Source organism: Balaenoptera musculus, chromosome 6, assembly GCF_009873245.2.
Source record: "Balaenoptera musculus isolate JJ_BM4_2016_0621 chromosome 6, mBalMus1.pri.v3, whole genome shotgun sequence".
Classification (NCBI taxonomy): domain Eukaryota; kingdom Metazoa; phylum Chordata; class Mammalia; order Artiodactyla; family Balaenopteridae; genus Balaenoptera; species Balaenoptera musculus.
The window spans coordinates 51,459,524-51,480,225 of record NC_045790.1 but is presented as its reverse complement, the minus strand read 5'-3'; positions in this window follow the sequence as shown (position 1 = coordinate 51,480,225).

Sequence of the window (20,702 nt, the reverse complement as noted above, 5' to 3'; positions counted from 1 at the left end):
TCATTTAATTCCAATACACCTGAAACTTTCCATTCCTCCCCCAACCTCCTGTTTATGCTTAGCTTTCTGAGGCTGGATTTCCTGTCTGGGTCCAGATTCCACTCTGTATTGCTCATGCATGATTCCGTTTTTTAAAGTTCTAAAATTTAGTTGGCTCCTAAATTAATATCACATTACTTGACATTAAACCATCCTGTGGTGGCTTCTTCCTCTCTTGTATGCTTTATTATTGTCTTTCAAATTTCAACTCCTCAAATTTTGAAGAGGTACAAAAGAACTTAGCTCTAATTAGTGGCATGATTATGTTATAGTGGGAATCAAGTTTAATTTTTCAGAAATCATTCTTTTTTTTTTTTAATTTTTTAAAATTATTTATTTATTTTTGGCTGTGTTGGGTCTTCGTTTCTGTGCGAGGGCTTTCTCTAGTTGTGGCAAGCGGGGGCCACTCTTCATCGCGGTGCGCGGGCCTCTCACTATCACGGCCTCTCCTGTTGCGGAGCACAGGCTCCAGACGCGCAGGCTCAGCAGTTGTGGCTCACGGGCCCAGTTGCTCCGCAGCATGTAGGATCTTCCCAGACCAGGGCTCGAACCCGTGTCCCCTGCATTGGCAGGGAGACTCTCAACCACTGCGCCACCAGGGAAGCCCCAGAAATCATTCTTATAGATAAAAGTTGGTAATTTTTGTAAAACCAGAGATCAAATCTGAAGCCCCGTATACTTTATTCTTTTTTTAATAACAATTAACTTTATTTATTTATTTATCTTGGGCTGCATTGGGTCTTCGTTGCTGCACGTGGTCTTTCTCTAGTTGCGGTGAGCAGGGGCTACTCTCCGTTGCGGTGCACAGGCTTCTCACTGCGGTGGCTTCTCTTGCTGCGGAGCACAGGCTCTAGGCACGCGGGCTTCAGTAGTCGTGGTGCGCGGGCTCAGTAGTTGTGGCGTACAGGCTTGGTTGCTCCACGGCATGTGGGATCTTCCCAGACCAGGGCTCGAACCCTGCATTGGCAGGCGGGTTCTTAACCACTGCGCCACCAGGGAAGTCCTGCCCTGTATACTTTTTTTTTTTAACATATTTATTGGAGTATAATTGCTTTACAATAGTGTATTAGTTTCTGCTTTAAAACAAAGTGAATCAGCTATACATATACATATATCCCCATATCTCCTCCCTCTTGCATCTCCTTCCCACACTCCCTATCCCACCCCTCTAGGTGGTCACAAAGCACCGAGCTGATCTCCCTGTGCTATGCGGCTGCTTCCCACTAGCTATCTATTTTACATTTGGTAGTGTATATATGTCCATGCCATTCTCTCACTTCGTCCCAGCTTACCCTTCCCCCTCCCCGGGTCCTCAAGTCCATCTTCTACGTCTGCATCTTTATTCCTGTCCTGCCCCTAGGTTCTTCAGACATTGTTTTTTTTTTAGATTCCACATATATGTGTTAGCATATGGTATTTGTTTTTGTCTTTCTGACCTACTTCACTCTGTATGACAGTCTCTAGGTCCATCCACCTCACTACAAATAACTCAATTTCGTTTCTTTTTATGGCTGAGTAATATTCCATTGCATATATGTACCACATCTTCTGTATCCATTTGTCTGTCAATGGGCATTTAGGTTGCTTCCATGACCTGGCTATTGTAAATAGAGCTGCAATGAACATTGTGGTAAATGATGCTTTTTGAATTATGGTTTTCTCAGGGTATATGCCTAGTAGTGGGATTGCTGGGTCATATGGTAGTTCTAGTTTTAGTTTTTTAAGGAACCTCCATACTGTTCTCCATAGTGGCTGTATCAACTTACATTCCCACCAACAGTGCAAGAGGGTTCCCTTTTCTCCACACTCTCTCCAGCATTTATTGTTTGTAGATTTTTTGATGGTGGCCATTCTGACTGGTGTGAGGTGATACCCCACTGCAGTTTTGATTTGCATTTGTCTAATGATTAGTGATGTTGAGCATCCTTCATGTGTTTGTTAGCAATCCGTATTTCTTTGGAGAAATGCCTGTTTAGGTCTTCTGCCCATTTTTGGATTGGGTTTTTTGGTTTTTTTGATATTGAGCTGCATGAGCTGCTTGTAAATTTTGGAGATTAATCCTTTGTCAGTTGCTTCATTTGCAAATATTTTCTCCCATTCTGAGGGTTTTCTTTTCATCTTGTTTATGGTTTCCTTTGCTGTGCAAAAGCTTTTAAGTTTCATTAGGTCCCATTTGTTTATTTTTTGTTTTTATTTCCATTTCTCTAGGAGGTGCCGCCCTGTATACTTTAAATTCACCTCAATAGATAAGTACCATTCCTGTTTCTGAGGGAGCCAATTATGAACACTGAATAAATAAGTGTGTTCTAGCCACTGGAACATCTAATCAAATATGCTGTGCTAATGGCAGATGCCAACTTCCCCTTCCCGCACATGTGTGATTTTACAAGATTATGAATCACAAATATAAAACAGTTTTTTTCAAAGAATAATTAGAATGAATTCATTTTTGTAACAGAATTCCCCTTGCCAGTTTGCTGATAATTATGTACTCTAACAGTCAAGTGAGATTAGTCAAGTGTTCCATTTCCCAAAAAAACCTAGCATAGGGGTTCAGCAAAAGCAGTGTCTGAATTTTTTTCATTTTGAAGATACATCTACTGGGAGCTGTTTAGGTTTCAAATTAAATCTAATATTGCAGACAATCTAATCTTGAGTATTCCTAAACCTGTTACCCTTAGCAGATGTGAGGTTTTTTTTTGTTGATACTTGATTCAAATAAAAATTGCCTTTTCATCATTTGTGTCATAGGAGAGAGAATGATTTTGCACTTAGAAATTAAAATTTTCAGACGCTTGTATCATTGTAAGTCATGTATTTGTCAATGGCTTTGTCTCACATTCATATCTTAGCTCAACATGGGAACTTCCCCTTCTAAATTATCCCTCCCTGTCCATCACCTACTACCGTGTCTTCCTGCTACCTCTTAGCATTTATCACTATCTGAAAATATCTTGTTCATTTATCTGTTTACTTGCTTATGGTCTATCTCCCTAAACAACACCCTCACAGACACTGTACTGTAAGCTCCATGAGGGAAGGAACTTTGTGTTTTGTGTATACAGCAAAACCCCAGTGCCCAACACTAAATGGATATGTCATAAATGGTTATTGAGTGAATGAATGAAAGTATATAAAGTTCATAGTACACAGAACATTTTGTTTAGACCTTGAAATGCCAGTGCTTTAGCATAATGATTTTTTTAAAAACAGAGAAAACCAGTAATAATGAGGGAGATTAAAGAATGCAAATTACATGAAATCTGAAAAGTAAATAATGTTTTTCATAGGGTGATGTGGCAGGCATGACGACCATCTTTAATGCCTACTCATTTTTTTCAAAATTATACAAGAGCTAAGTACTTAGAGGTCCCTCAGTGACCTAAAGGAGATTAATTCAGGTCCCTGAGAGAGGCTTAAATGCTAGGGGAAAAAAACTCATCATTTAGTGGAGGCTGAAATTCTCCCTTAAGAATATCCCTGGCTCTAGGCATTTGGAGCTGGGTAAACACTCATTTTGCCCTGTTTATCAGTTGTTCACTTTTTCACAGACACATATACCTATAATCTTTCCAATCACCTTCCTAGTTATTTTCACTATATCTCTTTAAGTTAGATTAATCTCATATTTTTCAGATGAGGAGAGACCCACAGAAGAGAAAAGCAGAACAGAGACTAACCGCGGCAATATGAAACCTCAGAGTGCAGCGTTGAGGATTTAAAAACAAGAATAAATAAGGAATCTGTGGCAGAGGTGCTCTTTGCCACCTGCTGTTTGTTCTCCCCTTGTTCTATTGGTAAGAGAACCTGATTTTATATGAGGCAGCATGGTGTCCAGCTAAAAGACAGCATTTTCAAGAACTCCTTTACAACTAGGAATAGGCAATGTAACTAAATTCCAGTCAATGAAATATATTATATTTGACTTCCAGGAAGGCTATTTAAAGGGAAATGACTGAACAAAGGCATGTGGCACTTTTGCCCTTCTACCTCTCCTCCTTCCAACATCCTGGAACAGATGTGATGGTTGGAGCTCCTGCTGCCCTTTTGGACCATGAAGTAATACCTTGAGAATGGAAGCCATAAACTAGAATAGTGGGACAAAAAGACAGAAAGAGTCTGGATTCCTGATGACTGTGGAGCTACCACACAAGTACTTGACCAGCAACCTCCAAATTTCTATTATTCTCAATTACTATTAATTATATTAATTTCCATTACTATCTTGTTTAAGTCACCATTATACTGAGTTTTCTGTTAGATGCAAACAATCTTAAATGTATATGTATAAGTATCTAATTCGAGGTGTTATTAGATGTTCTGGGTCCCCATATGCCTTCCCACTGATTTCAGCTGAAGCATTTGGAACTTCTAACCCAGCGTTGGATTGGAGTAGCCTACTTAGAGCAGTTTTGCAGCCCATGCACACCTTCTTTCCTGAAGACACCTCCTTCAAGTCCTCTTTCTCGGGGTTCTGTTGTGCCTTCTTTTCTGGCATGTTTCCTCTTACATTGCTAGAATCCATTATTGTCCTACAATCCAAATATTCTTCACATTCTGAATAATACTAGCATCTTTTTTATGATAAAAAAATTGTATTTCATGCACAGTTTTAGTAAACCAATAATTATCTTTGGCCATCTTTGGCAATTCTATTCTCATAGCCACTTATAGGCCTAGTACTTACAACACTTCTGACTGAGCACTTTGGATTTATATTAGGCAATTCCTACACTCACCGAGAAGAGTCAGATACAGACCTCCTCCCTAAGACCTACACATAGTAACATCTATATTCTAAAATCAGTTTTGACTCAGCACTACAATGTAGCTCTATGTGTCTCTAAAGCAATGGCTCTCAAACTTGAGCATGCATCAGAATCACTCGGAGGGCTTGCTGAAACACAGATTGCTGGCTCCAATCCCCAGAGTTTCTGATTAGACAGGTCTGGGGTGGGGTCCGCTTGTTGCTGCAGCTGCTACTGCTAATTCAAGAACCAGGCCTTAAGAATTGCTGCTGTAAACCGTGGCGAGCAACTTGAGCTCCCCGGGCACAAGCAGCCTAACGGGCAGATATAGCCCACCCTCTAAGGGATCAAGATGAAAACTAGAAAAGTGCTTTTGTGCTGCTACTTAGCACACAAAGACTAACATTAACATTCCATCTAAAGGAAACGCTGTGACCATTTTCTCCTTGATAGTCTTTCAACAATGAGGAACACAATCGAAGTGGTGAAACTATAGCTTTATTTTCATGTGATTCAATAAAACCACATTCATTTCATTTTCATCAATTTTTCCTTTTGTTCAATTGACCAACATGAAAAAGAGGTAGGTCCTCACTGCTCCAAGTGAGCCTGATTTCCACGCAGATACTGGACCATCAGTAATTAAGCCTCATCTCTTAGCTCCTTGAGACCCTGATTTGTGATCTTTGAACAGTCCACTTCAATTCTTTCAGCTTCTTTTGTGGGTGTCAAATATAGAATGAGGGATAAAAGTACATGACTTTCCATATCCACAAGACTACAACCCTGGGATTTAGTTGGAGTGAAGGAAGCTCTCCTTGACTCACAGTTACAACAGAGAGTGGAATGTGGTGAATGGAAGCAGCCACGAAGGTGATTTTACTTGTTCCCAAGTTACCAGGTATCTCAAGTAATTTCCCCCAAAATGCCATACTAGCTAATATGCTAGGGGGGGGAAAAAAGATTTTTAAGGGGAAATAATTTACACTATTCTCTATACTTTATACTATCTATATACTTTCATGGCTTTTTGATGTTTCTAGCTGACTTGGAGTTTCCCATTGATTTCTAGAAACATATATAAACATTGAAAAGTAGGCTCCAGGGTGATGGGCCTCAGGTGCCGTTTAAGAGCCTCTGACACTGCTTAGCAGTTATGTCTGGGCTCAGAGGCAGCATAGTATTATTTCTGCACGTCTGAACTGTTTTATTGCCTCCCAAGCACCTTCACCGTGAGGTGGGCAGGGCTTACATCTTAACAGATGAGAAAACTGAGGCTCTGAGATGTTAGACGACCTGCCCAAAGTCATTACTGAGTGGGGATCAGCCACATGTTAAGGCCCTTTTCTGTTTATATCCTTTATAAAGGATATAACTGTGGCCTGGAGGCTGTTTTTTGGAGAGGCTAGGAAAGGCTTAAATACCCCAAAATCTGCCTCAGTACAACAAACATACCCCAGAAACTGGTGAGCCCACCTACCACTCACCCACACCCCACAACCCACCCCCGACACTGACGGCTGTTTATTTTGTCATTATCAGACAGTTCCAAAGCCTTTGGAGACATAGACACTTGGTGAACTCAAAATCTGCACTTCATGCAGAAGGGATCTATAAAAATCATAAATGCCAAACTGTGAAGAATGGTGACACAAGTCCAGAGAAGTACCTCCTGCAGGTAACAACCTTCAACCACAAAAAACCTACCTGAAGGCACTGAAGAGAGACCCAAAAAAGGTAGATTCTGAAGGCTGCTGGGCTCTCATACTCGAGAAAGAACTTACTCTGTGGCTTACTTGTTTTTTATGGCATTAGCCTGAGGAGAGCCTGTGTGATTTAATTGGTTCAAAGAACCTGAGGACAGAGTTCAGGGCAAACACAGCAGCTGGAAATTGAGAGGAGATATCCAGGAAAGGGAAGGGGGGATGGGGTCTAACTCCTGGGACTGTAAACTCCTGTCCAAATCTCTGGCTGACCCTTGACCCATACACCTGTGAGGCCAACTCCAAGCAGCCCCAGATAAGTTTAAAAGAACTGAACTGAAATCTCAGCAGCCACTCACACTAGGGGAGTGTTTATTGTTTGTGTTTATCCAAATTAACCGATTTAAAAAATAATCAGTCAATACTGTTCAGAGGATCTAAAAGAATCCAGTTCATACTCCGGTGTATTTGATTCCAAAGCGATCTTTCTATCTGCTTCCTAGCTATTTAAGTAATCTCCTTTCAAGCATTGTAGGTGGGAATGGGAAAATTAGCACATCTTCCTTGAAAAGTTTGGCAATGACGATCCAGAGTTTAAAACCCCACAGCTGGAAATTTATCCTATAGATATACTCACATATATGTAAAACTGCTAACGCACAAGGTTACTCGCTGTGGCAATATCTGTAATAAAGCTTGACGTCTATCTAACTATCCATCAACAGAGAACTGGCTAAATGCCTTGTGATACTTCCAAATAATGGAGTATTTCTTCAGCCTTAAAAAATAAAATACATAAAAATGAGGAACCCCTTTAAGGGCTGATATTGAATCATCTCCAACATATATTATTAAGCGAAATAAGCAAGGCACAAAGCAGTATTCATTGTTCTCCAATATCCTTTCACACTTCTTCCAAAATTTTTAGCCAGATATTTCCTCATCTGGAATCAACTACCTTTTCCAGTGTCCCTTGCAGCTGGGTGTGGCCATGGGATTGAGGTCTCCTCAATGAGGTTTGAGCAAAACTCTTATGTGGCAGATTCCAGGACCCTTCCTTAGACACAGGTATTCTGTGACCTTTGCCCTTTGTCTTCATTGGACACATCCTTCATTGGATACACTCCCCTGCTGTCTAGAACATGGATTCTCTCATCTTGGTTCATGATTGAGCTGGAAGAAACCTGAATGCTTCTTGGAGTTCCAGCAAGTACCAGCTCTGGATCACATACACTTGGAATTTTACATGAGAGAGAAATAAACTTCCATCTTGTTAAAAATCACAGTTATTTTGGGTCTTGAGTTATTTGAAGTTGAATCTAATCCTAACTCTTACACAGGTATAAACACTGCAAGGATTTTGCCAGATCTGGCTAATTTGCCCTCCAGAAAGACTGTGCCAATTTGCACTGCAACGAGTACTATATGAATGGGTAGAGAGCTCTTTTTGCTACACTGTGCTGCCTCCCAGATGCCAGCTGCCGGATGCCAGCTGCCGGATGCCTGATGGATCCAGAGACAGGTAGAAAGGATCCACAAATGTGACCTGGACACCAGGACAGGCAGAAGTACCAATGCCAACAAGAAGGAACTTCAGAAATTGAAGCTTCCCTTACTGACACTGGTTTCAACTAACCAGCCTCTCCTGTTCTTCTCACTTTCTTCAGGTTCTAGAGCTTTGGTCTCTTCTATTCTGAGTCCCCTCCAATACCAGCCCCAGACCTGTTTCCTGGTGGGAAACCAAGAATTTGGATGCCTGCCCCTCAAATAGGGAAAGAAAGGGCAGCAGGCTTCACCCAGTGTCCGCGTCTCCTGCCTGCTGAATGCGGCACCGGCCAGCAGAGTGGGTTGTGCTGACCCATAGCCCTGACTGATAACATCAAACAAGCAGGAAATACGAAGATATGATGAGGAAGCTATTTAATTCTCTTTCCCGCTGTCCCTTCTGGTCATGCTATTTTCTGCTCCTGGGTAGAATCTTAGGTAGGTGCCATAGCTTTTGACATCACTCGGGGATATTCTAGAGTCTAGCCCAGCCTAATAATCATAAGAACACAAATATCATTCAATTTAAAATTCCCCCCACCCCATTTCAAGCTTCTGTAGAGGGAAAAGAGAAGACAGACTGTTTCTTTCCTCTTTCTCACTCTTCCTCCTCACCTCCATCACTAGCTACAATTTTGGGATCCTCATAGGACAGAGATGTTGGAGGGTACATACTTGTAATGAGTAGTAGGTCCCAGAGATCTAATGCACAGTACAATGAATATTGACAACCATACTATATTATAATCATTAGACTTGCTAAGAGACTAGAACTAATTAATTATTCCAACCACTAAAAAGGAGTGACAATTATGTAACATGATAAAGGTGCTAATTATCAATTGCTACAATGGCAATCATATTGAATATATAAATGTATCAGATTAACATGCTGTACAGCTTAAATTTACACAATGTTTTATGTCAAATACGTTTCAAGTCAAAACAAAAATTAATAAAAATTTTAAATGTGGTGACCCTCCAAGGTTGGAATGACAGAGATAAAGGGCACAAGAGCTCTCACTTGACTGCTACTGGTGCCCTCTTCGTGGGACAGATGACAAACGTTGATTCTTCCTGTCACAAAGGACTTTTGAGGGTTGTTTGGAGATTTCTGCAGGTATGGATTTTAACCTCCCTCATCCCCAGTGCTTCCCAGAGAAAAGTGCTTCTTTGGCAAGGGGGGGACCCTTCACTCCCACCATGTGTTCCCGGAGAATGTCTGAAGATCCTGTTAAAGACAACGTACAGTCAGCTCTATCTGTGAGCGTCTCATCTAATGGTGTACAAGAAACACACACTTGTCCCCGACATCAGAGGACGTGCAACTTGCCTCTAAGGAAGCCCTTCCTTCCGGCTAAGTCCACAACCAGGCTTTACATACACCTCCCCCAGCATAGGCAGACACCAATCCCTCTGCCCTAAAGCTCTGGTGGATGACTATCAAGTTTTCTGAGTGGTTTTATTGAAAGCTCCTTTGCTTGAATAGAAGGGAAGGAACAGCCCCCATCCCACTCTCCTCTTCCCCCAGAGTGGGGTAGAAGGAGAACTTGCAGAGGACACCACAGTTCTCTCTCCTAGAATCAGCTTTACTCTTATTATTCCAATGACCTCTCAGGAATTCTTAGCATTCTCTTGCATCACCTCGAAGTGGATAATAATCCAAGGTCACAAAGCAGGTTTGGGAACTCACTCTCTTTGCATGTGCTACAACAGATGGCCTAGTCCCTGCCTTGCCTGTAAGGGTGAAGGCGAGGGTCCTTGGCACACTTTGTTTTATTTTTAAGCCTTTGGGTCTTCAAACAGATAACACTGTTTGCCTCCAGGGAGAGAAACTGTCTGTTGGCGAACACAGGAGTGGGCAGAAGAATTTTCAGAATACACTAAAGAGATACACTGCAAAAAACGTCTCTGCCGTTTTTCTGGTAGACTGCCTCTTCGTTTTAAATACCCAAACGTCCTAGAATATATACTTCTTAAGACGTTTTTCAGCCAACACTTACATAAGAAAAAAATTATATTAACATTCCCCAAATACTTTTCAGGAAAAGTCTTATGTTATAGTCCAAAACCAACTGGTAGACTATTAGAATCTCACTTAAATGGTTTTGAAAAGTGTACTGAGTGTCAGCACCAGGTTTCTGCCTCAAAGATGGTGCTGACGCAGAGACACGACCGCCTGCAAAACAAATATTGTTTATTACCATATTAGTTGTTTGGTGACACGGAGCATTTTTTATCCTAGCAAAACTGTTTAACAGTGTTTTGATTATATTTTAGGAAATTTAGGGGGCTTAGGGTCGATATTTAATGCGTTATAATTTTTCTTATTTAATATTTTACTTACTAGAGCAATGTTTCATAATCCTGCCTAAAGAGCATAAGGCTCTCTGTAATTTTTCTTTGACCGACAATTTACTAATGGCTGGTCCCAGTTAGATACCTGCTTGTAAATGACTGATAATTGCAAACAATTTCCGTCCAGTAGAAAAGTTTTCCCCAAAGTTTTATTGCCCTGAATTACATTAACCAGTTTTGCATCCGCTTATCAACCTCATTTTATATTCTTTCTTTCAATGACTATAGATACATATGTTTCTCCTATGCTCCTTTGAACCAGTGTTACGTTCCTACTGGTTTCATTATTAATGAATTAAGTTTTTTTTTTTTTTTTTAATTTATTTATTTTTGGCTGTGTTGGGTCTTCGTTTCTGTGCGAGGGCTTTCTCCAGTTGCGGCAAGCGGGGGCCACTCTTCATCGCAGTGCGCGGGCCTCTCACTGTCGCGGCCTCTCGTTGCGGAGCACAAGCTCCAGACGCGCAGGCCTCTCACCATCGCGGCCTCTCCTGTTGCGGAGCACAAGCTCCAGGCGCGCAGGCTCAGTAGTTGTGGCTCACGGGCCCAGTTGCTCCGCGGCATGTGGGATCTTCCCAGACCAGGGCTCGAACCCGTGTCCCCTGCATTGGCAGGCAGATTCTCAACCACTGCGCCACCAGGGAAGCCCGAATTAAGTATGTTTTTAAACATGTGCTCACAGTATGTTTGTATTAGAGTCATGTCTTTAGCTTTCTGAAAATTCTAAAATGATAATTCAAATGTTGAATGAAGAAATTTTAGAACCACGATCATATCATTCCATTTACATGAAATGATGTGTGTACGTGTATATGAAAAATAAAGAAATATTTGAAATAATTTTTACCAAGATAGTTAACGTTAGTGGTTTTGAAACCGAGGGTAATCATCAGTTAGACCCATTAAATCTGGAACCTGCCTTCACTGATCACGCTTGCTTTAACTGTTGCTACAAAAACTTTCATGTCCTCCAAGCAGCATGTAGCCTAGACTATAACGTGTTTGCCTGAGGTTTTTTTTTGTTTTGTTTTGCTTTTTTCTTTTTTTAGGAATTTGGAGTCAGCTGTGTCCAGTTCAAGCTCAAGCCAGTTAAGAATGGTTAGGACCACCGACCCTCCAACTAGGTGTATGCCAGTGATCTTTTGACATCAGAGGACCAAAAACTTTACCCTCATTAAGTGCGAACCCACCATTTTCTGATCACGGGTCCAGTGGGGAAACCTGCAGCTGTTACGCCTGCGCAGAACGACAATTACCGGAACTTTTTATTTTCAATCATTCTTCCGCAGGCTCCCCTCGCCTCAGACAACCCGGCTTCTCTGCCCCAAAAATACCCCGAGCCTCTTGCCTTAGGAGAGATGGATCTGAGAATTGTGCTCCTATCTCGTCGCCTGGTTGCCTGGAGAATAAACCCTTTCTCTGCGGCAAACGTTGGCATCTCAGCGTTTGGCTTGCTGCGCATCAGGAAAAACAGAACTGGGTTCAACAACGTTTTTCTCTGAGAGGTGGGTAGAGTGTTTTTCACTTTCTTCTAAATACATTCCTTTACTGTTTACATTACTTTACAATGGACTTGCATCACTTTTAAGATTAGGGGGAAAATAATACAGTTTATTCTCATTGTTCATGGTAATAATGTTCTATAAAGTTGCCGCAAATACTGAATTAGCAAATACTGAGCCCTTGCTAATAGGGGAAATACAGGGTTAGCTTCCGGCAAGCTTCTGGTCACAACATTTTTGTCAGCTGATCAGTGTACGTACCCTTGTTTTATGTGTGTTTCTGTTTAAAGACATTTATATAATATATATTATTGACTCACTAACACTGAATTCACAGACAACAGCACTATAACTTATGCCTGAACAAAGCTTATCTATACACTTAGACACATAAGCACTGTGCTTGAGGGCCAGTTTAAGCAACAGATTCACCAACAAACAACAAAAAGCACAAAAATGCAACAACAACAAAAAATGGCACTAAATAGACTACAAAAACGACACTGGTTTTCAGCATGACAGTGAAATGAGAAAGCAGAGTATTGCCTCATTTAACCTCAGTTGGGAACGTGAGCATTGGATGACTCAAATTTTCCACTGCTTTGTACATTATAATTTAGAACATATAATGTTAAAGTTCTATAAATTATAATTTTAGAATGTCAAAGCTAAAACATGACTCTAATACATATCATGAGCACACACTAAAAATCTATTTAATTCATTAGTAAGGGAAAAAGCACAATAGTAATAATGCTGGTTCAAGGGAGCATAGGAAAGACCTTGAAAGTGCCACCAGTATTGACTTGGGGGTTACAAATAAATTTTAGCAAGTTGGTGAATTCAAAATACTGAATCCACAAATAATGAGGATAGACTATATAGCCATTTTTTACCATTTGAAACTATAATACAAAAGAATTTTTTAAATCGGCTATGTAAGTTTTGCCTCAGCTGCTAGACTCTGAGCTCTAGAAGACAGGGATGATTTCTCATTCATAACGAAATACTCAACAGCTAGCTAAGTGCCTATAGTATGTGTTTAATAAATGTCCTTTTCTCACCACCACCCACTTCTCTGAATGACAAACTACAGAGCACACACAAAAATTTATTCTCAGTTCTGTAAAGAAGTTCTGCTGTTTAGAAATCATCTCTCATTGTTTTTAGTCACCCAGCATCTAAAACTCTGTGGTGAGAGAACTCCCACCTAAGGCAAAGTTTACCTCCCTCTTGAAAAGCTGAAAATGCCAGACTTTCTTCCACAGCCTCCTTTGTAGCTAGAATGCAAGTTATGACCTAGGGTCCACCAATCACAGGAGCCCAACTCAGGTGCTGAATTCAAAGCTTGTACGTGAACCAGCAGGTATCCTGCAGAATCCACATCAATGTGGGTAGTGACAGTGGAAACTACTACAAGCCATTTCCAAAAGCAGCTAGAGAAACAGTCCTAGTGAAGGCGGTCAGTGTCCAGTAGTGTCGCTGGCGCTGGCAACATGAACTGCAGAGTCTGTACAGTGGGACCCACATTGTGGCATGATAATGGACATTATTTCTGGTTGTGAAGTCTCTAAGTTGGTTCTATGAGCCCTCTGGAAAACAAGCAAGATATCCTTCTAATAGCCTTTTAATTAATTCCTTTTCTGCCTCAGTTAGCAAAAAAATGGTTTCTGGTGGGATACTTCCCTGGTGGTCCAGTGGTTAAGACTCCGCACTTCCACTCTAAGGGGCGTGGGTTCAATCCCTGGTCGGGGAACTAAGATCCTGCATGCCACACGGCGTGGCTAAAAAATGAAAAAGAAAAAAAGAAGGAAATGGTTTCTGTTGCCTGCAGCTAAGAATCCTGACTGATACATATATACATACACACATACACACATATATGGAATTATCCTCCTAGATAACAATTCGGTCTCAATTTGACAGCTTTAACAAAGAGCAAAATTACAACAGATTAAATAATAACATGTGTTGAGCATGCACAATGTACCAGGCACTTTACTTATATTATCTGATTTATCTTATCTGGTAGATACTGTTTTCAGTATTTTTTTATGGAAGTATAGTTGATTCACAATGTTGTGTTAATTTCTGCTGTACAGCAAAGTGATTCAGTTATACATATACATTCTTTAATTTTTTTTCCATATGGTTTATCATATGATATCGAATGTAGTTCTCTGTGCTATACAGTAGGACCTTGTTGTTTATCCATTCTATATATAAAAGCTTACAAGGTAGATACTGTTTTGATTCTCACTTTACAGAAAAGGAAACTGAAGCTTAAAAGTGTATGGTAGAGGATGAGGTTACCACCCCTATATCCATTCTTCTCTTCTTCCTCAGCAGTAGAAAATCCAATTTTTAGCTGGACACAAGTAACCAAAACAGAGATTTACATTTCTCAGACTCCTTTTTTTCCAACTGTGACAACCTTAAAAAAGAGCCAATGATATGTAAACATGAGCATTGTATGGCTACTCCTTGAAACTTACTTAAAAGATTAGTTGGCCTTTACCTTTGCCTTTTTATTCTTTCAATTTGCTGGGATGTAGATGTAATGGCTGGAATTCAAGCGATTCTCTTGTACTATGAGGATACACACTGAGAATGATGATCTAGCAAAATAGAGAGAAACTAGGTCCTTGATGACCATGTAGCCACCATATCAGCTCTCTACTGCCTATGTCTGAATTTCCTTTATGTTAAAAATAAATAAATAAATCTCTATCTTGTTTAAACCACTGTTAGTTTAGGATTTTCTGTTGTCTAGAGGTGAATGCTAACAAATTTAAGAGGTAATATGCCCCAAATCACTCAGCTAGTGATGAGACAGGAAATGAAGCATAGTGCCAGAGTCCTTGGCCACTGCACTCTCTCTACTGAGCCGTGGTGCCTCAGTGCCACCATATATTAAATCCAGAAAGATCTGGGAGAAGACCACACACCTCTCAGAATTTGGTAATAACAGTGTTTTCTCTATTTAGGCTCTAGAAATCTTATTTTTCTCAGGGCAGAGAAGAGGAGAGGATTAATCTTTTCTCTTCCTACTTTCCCAAACTTCCACACTCTATGATTTTCTTCATTCCCTTTTTTTTCACCTAAAATAAAATAAAAATAACATTATCATGCACCTTTTGAGTAACCAGACTCTAAATCAACAGGCTACTTTTCACTCCAGAGCCAATAAGGATTCACTTAGAGACATTTATTTATTAGTTAGTTAACTATGAACAGTGAAAAGTTGATGAAGCAATGAAGAATATATATTTAGGCTAATTTTTTTCTACTCTTCTTTTATTCTGTTGTCTTCGATAAAGTTTTGTTTCTAACTCAGGTAATACCTAGACCTGAAATGAGTTTAACCTACAGTCAAGCCAAACTTAATGTTTCTCAGTGGTTCTCACTTTATCTTCCTGGTCATTTAAAAAATCTACATAAAAACAAAACAAAATTAGAAGACAAGAATCGTGATGCTCAGTTATAGAAACTAAAACTGGAGGATTTTATAAAAGCAGAAAACAGGTTTTAGTGAAATTTTATCTGCTTTTTGTACCCCATAAAATGGATAGACCCCAGCTTTCAGATTCCTGTAGTATAAAGTAGAACTAAAAACGCCTGACCTTTGTCCTGCTTCCTTAAACAGAAAACTTGAGCAAGGCTCTTATCACGTAAAATTATTACAGCAAGTATCTCTCACCTGATCTTAAATGGAAGAATATAAAATTTTGTACCAGAGAGCCTAGCTCTACTGTAGTCTCCTTTCTATGAATTTTTAGTGCATTTTGCAGCCAGCAGAGGGAGGGTCATATGAATTATTTTTGAAGCTTCTGCTATATTCAGACATTTTTAAAAAATGAAAACTGCCATATCTACCAAGTCTATCTTCCCCAGACAAAATTGAAAACCCCGGAAATTTTTGCTCTTCTGATCACTCTTCCCCATCACAGAGCTGTTCATGTGATCATGAACATCCTGTTATGCATCTTAGGACCCACGACCATACTGCCTCTCCCAAACTCTGGGTTTTTCTTAATTCATAATTTGCTCCTCCACATTTATTCATTCAGCAAACGTTTACTGTAGTTTAGTATGAGTAAGGTACCATGCTGGATCTGTAGATGTAAAGATGGCTAAGATAAGTGTCTTGGATTGGAACAATTTACTCACTAGTGACTGGTAATAAAAACGGCACATACACAGCAGATCCATGTCTGGTGGGCCGGAAACTTGTAAAGACTGGGGAGCCCTCTTTAAGCAAAAGAGCATTTGGGGGTACAAAATTAGGAATGAAAATGAGTATTTAGAATGAGAAAGTAAAAATCATTTTACTGATTTAAATCATTTAAATCATTTTAAACACCTGAGGCTTAGAGAGTCAGATCTATTTCTTCTAACATCTCTTTAGGCAATTTATCAGAAATGCTCCCTGATTGCAACCTGGCTTCCCCTCCCCACTTAGAAACACCCTATAACTCCCAGCAACTCCCAGCACCCACAGCAGCCTGAGCAAGTGAGAGACCCAAAAGTTTAACTCTTATTAGCTTCTTGGTATCCCAGCACCCACAGCAGCCTGAGCAAGTGAGAGACCCAAAAGTTTAAATCTTATTAGCTTCTTGGTATTAATGTTAATCTGCCTCTGGACGCACACACTTTGTATATTCTCTAGAAGTAGGTTCAAAGTACCAAGGGAGCTTAAGGAGGACATGGCTTTGCTCTAGTTGGGGAATATTTCCTGGAACAATTAAAGCTTAAGAAAAGCCAACAAAGAGATGGGTAAAAAATGGAAGAGGAACTGGAATTTCTGCCCAGTTGAGAATTTCGGGGTTTACAAAGCCACCTCATTCCCATTCTGGTGTTTTTTTTGTTTTTTGTTTTTTAAATTTTTATTGGAGTATAGTTGATTTACAATGTTGTGTTAGTTTCAGGTGTACAGCAAAGTGAATCAGTTATATATATACATATAAGCACTCTTTTTTAGATTCTTTTCCCATGTAAGTCATTACAGAGTATTGGGTAGAGTTCCCTGTGCTCTACAGTAGGTCCTTATTAGTTATCTATTTTATATATAGTAGTATGTAGATGTCAATCCCAATCTCCCAATTTATCCCTCCCTGCCCTTCCCCCCTTATAACCATAGGTTTGTTTTCTATGTCTGTGACTCTATTTCTGTTTTGTAAATAAGTTCATTTGTACCTTGTTTTAGCTTCCACATATAAGTGATATCATATATTTGTCTTTCTCTGTCTAACTTAGTTCACTCAGTATGACAATCTCTAGGTCCATCCATGTTGCTGCAAATGGCATTATTTCATTCTTTTTTATGGCTGAGTAATATTCCATTGTATATATGTACCACATCTTCTTTATCCACTCCTCTGTCAATGGACATTTAGGTTGTTTCCATGTCTTGGCTATTGTAAGCAGCACTGCAATGAACATTGGGGGTGCGTGTATCTTTCCGAATTATGGTTTTCTCCGGATATATGCCCAGGAGTGGAATTGCTGGATCATATGGCAACTCTATTTTTAGCTTTTTAAGGAACCTCCATACTGTTCTCCATAATGGTTGTACCAATTTACATTCCCACCAACAGTATAGGAGGATTCCCTTTTCTCCACGCCCTCTCCAGCATTTATTATTTGTAGATTTTTGGCTGATAGCCATCTGGCCAGTGTGAGGTGGTATCTCATTGTAGTTTTGATTTGCATTTCTCTAATAATTAGTGATGTTGAGCATTCATGTGCTTTTTGGCCATCTGTATGTATTCTTTGGAGAAATGTTTATTTAGATCTTCTGCACATTTTTTGATTGGGTTATTTGTTTTTTTGATTTTGAGCTGCATGAGATGTTTGTATATTTTGGAGGTTAATCCCTTGTCAGTTGCCTTGTTTGCAAATATTTTCTCCCATCCTGTGGGTTGTCTTTTTGTTAATGGTCTCCTTTGCTGTGCAAAAGCTTTTAAGTTTAATTAGGTCCCATTTGTTTATTTTTGTTTTTATTTTCATTACTCTAGGAGGTGGATCAAAAAAGATCTTGCTGTGATTTATGTCAAAGAGTGTTCTGCCTACGCTTTCCTCTAGGAGTTTGATAGTATCCAGCCTTACATTTAGGTCTTTAATCCATTTTGAGTTTATTTTTGTGTATGGTGTTATGGAGTGTTCTAATTTCATTCTTTTACACGTAGCTGTCCAGTTTTCCCAGCACCACTTATTGAAGAGGCTGTCTTTTCTCCATTGTATATTCTTGCCTCCTTTGTCATAGATTAGTTGACTGTAGATGTGTGAATTTATCTCTGGACTTTCTATCCTGTTCCATTGATTTATATTCTGTTTTTGTGCCAGCACCATACTGTCTTGATTACTGTAGCTTTGTAGTGTAGACCTCCCACCTTTGTCTTACCTGTGATGTTAAAGATGTCACATTCTTTTTCTCTTATGTTTTAGATTCACTGGTTTCAAATCCTTTCAGTTGAATACCCATTCTTAAAATCCAAGAGATTAAAACTGAACACCAGAGCTTATTAATACCCAGGTTAGGGGAAAAATTATGTCTAATGGAAAAATCCTAGTTAGGACATGCTGTAACCAACAGAGATGAACACTGTCTCATAAAAAGGTATTTGTTATTGGTGAAGTCCTTGTTGTCATGGAGACAGAGGTCTGAGACTCAATGATAGATGTGCTTTGCTCCTTATTATTCCTTACTCTTCATTCTGTTTCCTCCTTGGAAACTCTAGGACCCTTTACCTCCCCTGACCCCACCCCACAAGTTGTCTTCACCCTTTTCTCATTCCATGCTGTTTTCGCCCTGGATGATCTTATTCACCACCCAGGTAAACCATTGTCTAAGTGTGGGATTCCCAAATCAGCATCTCCACCTCAGCTCCAAATCTGTGTTTTGCCTGCCAGCCTGACATCCCCACTCACATTTCTCATAGCATGTCAAACCCCTCCCAGTCAAACTGCTTGAAAACTCAGTCACTGTTGACTCATTGCTGCCCCACATTCCCACATTTAATCTATCATCAAGTCTTGTCATTTCACCTTGGTAATGCCTCTTCTCTCCATCCACCCAGGTTCTGAGTAGCAGCATCTCATCATTTCTTAATTGAATTTTCAGCTGATCTCACTGAGTCCAATCCCTTGGCTCATCCATGGATCCTTCACATCAGGGAGGCACCAGGGCACAGAGTAAGTGGCCAGGTTCTAACATGGGTTCCAACAGAACCTCAGCTCCCTTGATTTGTGACTGCCAGCAAGTGACTTAATTAAACTAAACCTCAATTTCTTCATATAGGAAATGGAGGCAATTATAAGTCATAAAGATGCTGTAAGGAGTACATACAATAATGTATATAAAATGTCTAGTATATAGAAATGCTTAATACATTTCACCTGTTATTATCATAATTCTTATCAGAGTTATGATCTAAAAATATAAACTTGGTCATGTGTTAGACATTATTAGAACACACTATATCCTGGCTTTTTCTCCTTTGAGGTACGTGGAAGACTGCTTCCTAGCCACTTTCCAAATAATGGGGCCATGTGACTAGTTCTAACAGATGGACTCTAAATATAGAAGATTAGGTATGAGATTTTTAAAATTATTATTTATTTGTTTATTTACTTTTGGCTGTGTTGGGTCTTCGTTGCTGTGCACGGGCTTTCTCTAGTTGCATCCAGCGGGGGCTACTCTTCGTTGCGGTGCACGGGCTTCTTGTTGCAGTGGCTTCTCTTGTTGGGGAGCACAGGCTCTAGGCGCGTGGGCTTCAGTAGTTGTGGCACACAGGCTCAGTAATTGTGGCTTGAGGGCTCTAGAGCACAGGCTCAGTAGTTGTGGTGCATGGGCTTAGTTGCTCCGCGGCATGTGGGATCTTCCCAGACCAGCGATCGAACCCGTGTCCCCTGCATTGGCAGGTGGATTCTTAACCACTGCGCCACCAGGGAAGCCCCCAGGTATGAGATTTTGATGTGCTTTCTTCTCCCATTTGATGACCAAGGAAGCCATATGTTCCAGATGGTGCTTCTACAAGATGGCGGAGGCTCCATCAGCCCGTGTCCATCTAAGTGACCATAGAGCAGAGCCCCACAAAACGTTGCAATGGACACATAGTGTGAGCAACTCAGACTTAGGGGATTTTTGAAGTTATTATCACAGCAGAGCCTAGCTGCTCTATCCTGACTAATACAGGACATCTCATTTCTCACTGCTCAAACCTGGTGATTTGCCCTAACACATGTAAGATCTCCTAAAACAGATGGACCAGCAAACACCAGAAGTTCTAGTTAAGTAGAGACAAAAAAATGTCTGTAGTTTTCATTTATTTTTCAAAGTTATTATCTCTGTATACATTTACTTGAAAGTGACTTTTTAAAAAAAAAAACACAAATGAGGCTGGCTTAGGTAAAATCGGAAATTTATTAAGCAAAATAGGAAATTTATTAACCTACATAAATTAAAAGTCCAAGACTAGAGTGAGTACCGGGCATGCTGGATACAGAGGCATAGGCGAGATATCAAGTACTTAGTATTGCTCGTTCCATGATTCAACTCTGTTTTTTGTTTGTGTGTGTATGTGTATATGTGTGTGTGTGTGTGTGTGTGTGTGTATGTGTGACAACAATGTTTTCTGGCAAAGTCTCCTCTTTTATTGAAAAAAATGGCTGCCAGTTCTTCCAGGATCACCCTGTTTTCTCTTACAGCAGCTTCAGCTCAAAGAGTAATTTTCTCCCAATGGTTCTGGCAAAAGTCCTGGCATTCACGCTAATTGGACCAAATTGAGTCACATACCCACCCACAGAAC